At 40.6% G+C, this 7,863-nt stretch overlaps 1 non-coding gene across 1 annotated transcript; it reads right to left on the bottom strand.

Annotated features, from left to right (window-relative positions):
• Positions 1 to 2,304: 2,304 nt before the first annotated feature.
• TRNAL-UAG (transfer RNA leucine (anticodon UAG)) lies at positions 2,305 to 2,384 on the bottom strand. Its single transcript has one exon. It is a non-coding gene; the product is annotated as a tRNA-Leu (tRNA).
• Positions 2,385 to 7,863: the final 5,479 nt, after the last annotated feature.

Raw genomic sequence — 7,863 nt, 5'->3', positions numbered from 1 at the left:
TCATCTCTTATGGTAATGATGTGTAATAACAAGACGGCTACATATATAGCAAATAATTCTGTATTTCATGAGAGGACAAAACATATTGAAGTTGACTGCCACTACATAAAAGATATGGTTCAAGCTGGTCATATCTCTTCCAAGCATCTAAACTCGGAGGACCAAGTTGCATATATTTTTACAAAGCCTCTTGCTAGGCCTAGTTTCTCAAAATCTTGCGGCAAGCTGAGCATGATTGCTATCTATGCTTCAGCTTGAGAGGGAGTGTTAAGATTAGTCGACCATCTGAAGTTTCTTTTATTCTTAAAGTGGTTTTTTGGTATTTTATATATAATGAGGGACCCATATGTAATTTTCTTTTTAGGCTAACCTCTATTTAAACTAGAGGAGATTAGCCCTAATAACATAACGACTTTCCCTCTCTCTCTTCCTACCTCTCTCTCTCTCTGCCTCAATTTCTGTGTGCTTCATTAGAGTTTCCACATGCAACAATCGAAAAGAATTATGGTCCGACGAGTTCTGAACCGGCTAAAGGCCCGATTAATAAATAAGTGCAATCTCAATACGACTTTTAAATATGTTTTTGCAATCGTATCATGCTGCATATCTACTGTCAAATTAATTTTATGCAGAGATTAAGTACTCATCACGGGCACAAATTGAGTAAAATAATCTTGCATCGATTGAATGAAATGATTATGCATCAATTGAATGAAATGGTTATGCACGAATTTGGCTTAATCACCACTTACTTTGGAATTGTGCAAAATGAACATGTATTGTAAATGAATGTGGATGCTTAACTTAGTATGACCGCATGCTTATAAATGAATGTAAAGTTAAAGAAATGCATTGACGCATAAATGTTATCTCGCATTTGAGGTATGTGCATCTATGGGCCATAAAGCGGTCAAATTGTATAAATATGACTGAATGAAGTGTTGCATGAAATCAATAGATTAAAAATTTAAACATGTAATACTAATTATTAATGCTTACAAGAAGAGGGTAAGTGATACTAGTCTAGTTTTAAGGATACCATATTTGAGCAAAAAAGGTTGCCCTTTCCCAACTACGAAGATAGGGGAACCCTCCACATTAGACTGCAACGTAGAAGAACATAATCTCCTGAGTGAAGTCTGATGTATCGAGATGGTGGTGTTGGGAGCTTCTCTCACTCTTGTCGTTTCTCACTCGACACTGGTGAATGGTGCTCAGCCAAGCCAAAGCTATAACTATTTGAAAATACCGCTTGCGTCGTGACTCTGATCCAAGTTACGACCTATATTTGTACCCATAGGGATAAGAACTGAAACATAAAGTGAATGTGTATTTAATTAGGCATAGCATGTATCATTTAAAAAGAAAATTTAATTAAAGATGTTGAAGTCACTTATGCAAATGATTTGATTTCTGCAATGGTAAGTGCATGCATTTTGAACTGCTTATGTGTATTTACATGCTTATGGTTAAGTATTTGTCTTTGATCAAAAAAGTTATTTAAATGAGTGATTCAAATTCTTGTATAGTAATACACGTATGTATCCTTAGTATGGTTAATTGCTAATTGAATATATTAGTATCAGATTAAATTTTTGCATACGTGTTTTAATTTATGTGTATTGAATAGCTCTGCCCTACTGATGACTTAATTGTATGTCTTTATTATTATTTAATATTTTCAGGTAGTGAATAAATGACCATGCGATGACAGAAGGTTGCGACAGGGACTAAGCTAGGCTTTTCCCACTTTTGAACTTGTTTTGGATTGCGAGCATTTACAAGTGCTCAAGACTCTGATATTCATTTAATTTAAAAAGATTATGTTATTATTTAATTTCAAGTATAATGAACATTTAATTATTTGTTGATGTTCAATTTGAAATTCGAAGTGTATTTAAAAAAGATGTAATCGACATGTAATACACCAAAGCTTTTATTTCATTCAAATTTTTGCTGCAATTTATAAAATCATTTCAAAAAAAAATTTATACTATTTCGAGATAAAAATTTTGGGATGTTACCGTGCTTCAGCTGCCTCAACCACTTCAAAAGCAAGTGTACCCAACCCTCTACTTCCAATACCACCAGCACCACCCCAAAGTAGTGGAGAAGTGGGGTGTTGCTTGGATCTGGTGCTCCTTAGCAGCAGTCTTATCATCCTTCTTCTTCCTTCTTTGTTTTTTTGTAAGTTTAAAAAATAAATAAAATGGATTCATCAATATCTCCTGATTTCTTGGGAAAGAAAAAAAATTGCCAAGAGCAAGAAGTAATATGAAAATGCAAAAACCAGCAAAATGTTATTGACAGCTGTGGGATTTGAACCCACGCCCTTGCGGACCAGAGCCTAAATCTGGCGCCTTAGACCACTCGGCCAAACTGTCGCTTGTGACAAATTTATCATTGTGAATATTAATAACTGATTAGTAATCAGATCTTGATTCCGCAAGCTTCAGAAAAATTCATTCCGGGTCCAACTTCTTACGCTTAATCTTAAAAATAAGCCTTGCGTTTCTGAATTTCCTCTTATAGGCCTCTATTTTCCTAAAAAACAGCCAAACAACAGCCTACTTTTATTATTATCCATTGACTCACGTTATATTTTAAGTAAAATTACAATGACAACCTTCATAATCAAATGATTAGCCCTTTTCTTTTTCTTATGAGAATGAATTGAGTATTTTTCAATATCAAAGGACAATACAAGAAACCAACCAAAAAAAAGTTCGCATTTTTTCAAGATGATGGATCTTAACATGATGTTTTATTGGACAATTTCCAGGAAACCTGCGGCAATATCAGGAATTTCAGAAAAGCCCCTAGATGAAATTTTCCCATATGCATCTGAATTCAATTTGAATCTGAATCTAAGGGATATTCAAAACTAATTACATGCAAAAGGTTTGTTAGTTATTTAAGCTAGAGTACGGATCCCATCTCTTCACATGGTTCCATCCTACATTCAATCATAGCTATCCAGTCAATGGCTAGGATTGGTCCACATTTTCACCGGAATGTGGACTACTGATCCCAGCTGTACAGATGCTTCAGTTGGATGGCTAGGATCAACATAGGATGGAATGCATCCTATGTCTATAAGTCTCAGCCTGATTTTAGTAAGCCGAGTCATATCCATTCATTAGATTTTTCCAATATGATAGGTAGGTGGATAATAGCCCTTGGCCTCTAATGATCCAAAGTATGCAACATCATGAAAGGTGACTTGTAGTGATATGAAAGGTTTGGATTTGGTTCGGATGTAAGCATTACTGGACATGGCACATCTGGATATTGCCTAATTGAATTTGGAGTTTGATTCAGATTCAAATTTAAAAATCCAATATTGAATTTAGATCAGATTCACGAACATGAAGATGGTTATAACATGGCTTAAAACTCCATGTGTCAACTTTAACACATTAAAATAGTAAATAGAGCATGCTAAACATGATCCAATGGTTAGTTTTTGCCTTTAGAGTTCAAATTTATGTAAATCAAATGTACCACCTTAAGTTATAGTGGTTTAGTACCACGATCCATACCTTCTTGCATATCCAAGTAGAGCAATCTAGATCCGTTGCATTTATATTTTTTGAAAACACTAAAACACGCCCGCAAAGTCTGAGCTGCGTGGTCTAATACAGATTTTAACCCATTTCACAAATATTATTTTTGGAAAAACCTCGTGATAAAAAAAGTCCATTTTCTTGAGAGGATCTGTACAAAAATATTGGCACATATGAAGACATAAAAAAAATAAAATCATACATTAAACTAAAAGAAAATTACAAAAGTATAAAAATATAATAAAAAGTTGTTCTAACATGTTAATGTTGTGATAAATGGTAATCTTTTGAGATCAAAATAGGAACTTGCATACTCGAGAACTAGCATTCAACATTTTGAGATCAAAATAGGAGCTAGCCTACTCGAGAACTAGTCATTATATATATATATATATATATATATATATATATATATATATATATATATATATATATATATATATATATATATATATATATATATATATATATATATATATTATAGTCAAGCTGGGGTTAGGCAGACTCCTACTAGTTCATTGAATGTAAACTAAGATGTACAAATCACCCATGCAAAAGTGGGTGCCAATGTGTGTGTGTGTGTGTGTGTGTGTGGGGGGGGGGGGGGGGGGGGGGTGGGTGGGTTATCTTTTTAGATTCTGCTATCACCCCCTTTAGCTAATCTAGATAGAATTCTAATAAAAAAATCAGTTTTTCAGTGGTTAAGGCTAATACCAACTCTTTCATAACTATCCAAAATATTCAAGAGAGATAGGGGGATGTTTGTAACAAAAATTTTTTTTTTTTGGTTCGGGCCGGATCCGGACCCGACCCAGACCACTGCCTCTCGCTGTCTTTTAAGACAGCGAGGCAGGCGGGAGGAGGGTTACGAAACCCCCTCACCGCCTCTCGCCCTCTCGTCTCTTCCCGACTCCCTCTCTCGCTCATCCACCGCCAGCGACTCTCGACAGCCGCCACCACCGACGTCGGCGACCCCTCCTTTCTCTCCGACGAGCTTCTCCCGAAAACCACCTGGTACGCCACTGCTTCCCTTTTCCCCTCTCAGTTTCTTCTCTCTCTCTCCCTCACTTCTCTGTGTGGCCACGGGAGGGGACAAACCCCCTCCCTGTGCCCCCTTTTAGCAGAGGTGGAGCATGACACCCCCTCTTTGCGTCCGTTACGGTAGGGGAGGGGCCGAGCCCCTCCTCCCTGCCCCCTTCTTGATATGCCAGCAGGGGCCGATGGCCCCTGCCTTTTTGATTGTGCTAGCAAGGGCCGATGGCCCCTGCCTTTCTGTTGTGCCAGCAGGGGCCCCCTGCCTTTTTGTCTGCCAGTAGGGGCCGATGGCCCCTGCCTTTTTTTTGTTTGCCAGCAGGGGCCGATGGCCCCTGCCTTGCTGTTTGCCAGCAGGGGCCATTGGCCTCTGCCTTTTTGTTTGCGAGCAGGGGCCGATGGCCCCCTGCCCTTTGCTTGCGGGCCTATACCCTTGGCCAATAGGCCCGGGAAATCTTTGGAAGCTACATCGTGATGGGGACAAATCATTACAATTGTTGGTCTCCAACGAGGAATTTCTAGTAAACGTGAGTCATCTGCTCGCATTGACTACATCCCCCTTTAAGCGGCAAGGCTCATTTGGCCCTGCTTTATCCTTTTTTTCGAGTCATTTGGTACGGTTGGCCCCAACCCTATGTATCGGAGAAGTCGAGTCTTTGCCTTGCTTTTGCTTTTGTCTGGGTTTGCATATTAATATCGCATATTTGCAGCTACGACGGATCCCACTCGCGCTCCGCGACCCGAGCCGTCAATCGTGTACGTCCGCAAGCTCGTAACCCTCCAAGGTAGGGGAAGATTGCACAGAAGACTTGGACAATTGAATTATGTTCAATTAACTAAAAAGGGACCATTAAATATATATATATATTCTAGTACGCATTTAACTCAAGGACGCTGTTTCGCGATCCTTGCCCTTTACCTCCTGACAGTCTTTACTTGCCGTCGCGCATCGCGTAATGGTTTTGCGTTGCACTCCTGCTTACAACTTTTACTTGCCGTCGCGCTTTGCGCCTAGACTATTGCTATTGCAGATGACGTGCAGGTTCTTGCTCTTTGCGGATGCCTTAAAGGCATCCTCGTGGAGGATGCAAGGGGCATTTACCACTCTCCCTCTTGCGACAAGAGTTTTATCGGGAGCGAGTGAACTTCTTAGCGGGTGTTTTGTTGAGAAACCCGTATCCCGTCTATCGAGGCCGGTATCGAGTCATGCGAGACATGTAGATACTCCGATAGCGGATGTGATTCGAGATAATCACATGCATAATGTTGGCACAAGGTACTGCTGTTTCAAAGGATAAAGTAAAGTAGATAAACTTTACATCTTTGTGAAACACTCCTGTTGAAGCTTCTGTTGAAGAACTATACCCCCTTCATCCTAGAGTACTTGTAGTCGTGCACGACACGTCTAGTACTGCGATGATTGGATGAGACGGTCGTGCGACCTCGATCAGTGCTAAATGCACAATGCTGTAATCACATAAATGGCCTCACATTCGCCTTCACAGGCAAGATGCTCGAGTGGTTTAAAGACCACAACATAGAATGGGTCATTAGTTAAGCAACCCCTAACGTACCTATTCGCTTCTATGTGTCTGTCAAGGAAGAGGACAGAGCGGTACAAACTCCAATGGACAGGTTGTTAACAACCACCCTACGGGGAACGATCCGGCTTCCCCAGTCATTGGAGTTAGGGGAAAGGGGCTACAATAGTTAGCTCAACACTTCTGCAGAAGTTGGATGCATCCGTGGCACTGCCTCCTTTGGGGAATCCTCTCTCGGCTAAAGCCGTTCCTTTGGAGCCGACTCAACTAGCTATTCGGGTTATTGAAAATACATAGAATAACAGACGCCCGAACTAGTTTCAGTTGTTTCTATATTTTGCCTGCGCGTACCCGCGGGTTAGTAATTATCGAAACATAAGGTCTGTCTACACTGGTCGTAGGGTCGTTTGACTCACTTGCACTACTGATTCGCTTGCACTACTGACTCGCTTGCACTACTGACTCTCTTGCACTACTGATTCGCTTGCACTACTGACTCTCTTGCACTACTGATTCGCTTGCACTACTGATTCGCTTGCACTACTGACTCACTTGCACTACTTGTTCGCTTGCACTACTTATGCGTTTGCACTAGTTACCTGTGCGCATTGCTTACCTATTTAACTGCATATCTGCTTTAAACTGTGTAACCTACTGAATTAAATCTACATAATTCAGTTCCTTGTAGTCTCTCTTGTGTACCTACTAGTTTTTCGCGAAACTAACCCATTCTATGGGTACAGGTGATGATTAGGTACACCACAGACGATGGTGCGATGGAAGATGGCTTCAAGACGCTCTTCTTCCTTCGCGTCCTGTTGTTTGGGGTTTTGTAACGGATTTTCCTTGAGATATCCGAATTTTGTACTATTTGGAGAACTTCTTAAATGAAAGTGGCTTTTCCAAGTGTTTGCAGGTAGCATGGGTTGTGCGTTTTGGTTCTTTTAGCTAACGCGCCCAAAGTTGTCAGCTTGCCTTTCTGAACTTAGCAAAAGTATAGTCTTTCGCTGATTTCGTAAAACATCTCTAAGATGAAGAGATTCCTTTTTAGTCTCTTGTCCGTTTTTCTGAAAGGTTGGCAAGTTTGAAATTTTAAGGTGTTACAACTTGGTATCAGAGCTAAGGGAAGCAAGGATTCTTGACTATTGAGCATCCACATTGCGCTGTGAGTATACTTTTCCTCTTGCTTAGTAGGTGCACGTTGCATTGTTAAGTTAAGTGGCTTGATACGTTTTGCTTCTGTACCAGCATTGCTGGGGTTACATAAACTACTCATGTTAAACATGAATAGTACTTATGTTTTTGCTTGTTTTGAGCTTCCTAAAATTTCTAATTATTGGTATTCCTTGTTTACTCCAAGGATGGCAAGGAACTCGAACGAAGGGTCTGCTGACGAATGGTCAGATCAGCGGGGATTCGTGATGGATTCCCTAGGTTCCCTGGCAGCGGCTGTGCGAGACCAGATTCGTTCCCAAAGGGAACCAACGCCCGTTCTTGAACCGATCCCGCATACCGCAGTGACGTATGAGAAATTTTTGAAGCTTGATCCCCCGACCTTCGACGACAAGCCTGACCCAGACATGGTCGATAACTGGGTGAAGGAGGTGGAATGAGTGTTCGAGGTCTTGTCAGTGTCCGATGACAAGAAGACGCTATTCGGGACCTTCAGGCTGAAGGAGAATGCCTGCAGTTGGTGGGACATGGCTCGGGGTGTGCAGTTTTTG

The sequence above is a fragment of the Nuphar pumila genome, chromosome 14 (assembly GCF_984573655.1).
Source record: "Nuphar pumila chromosome 14, dmNupPumi1.hap1.1, whole genome shotgun sequence".
Lineage (NCBI taxonomy): Eukaryota > Viridiplantae > Streptophyta > Magnoliopsida > Nymphaeales > Nymphaeaceae > Nuphar > Nuphar pumila.
This window is presented reverse-complemented; position numbering and strand designations above follow the sequence as displayed.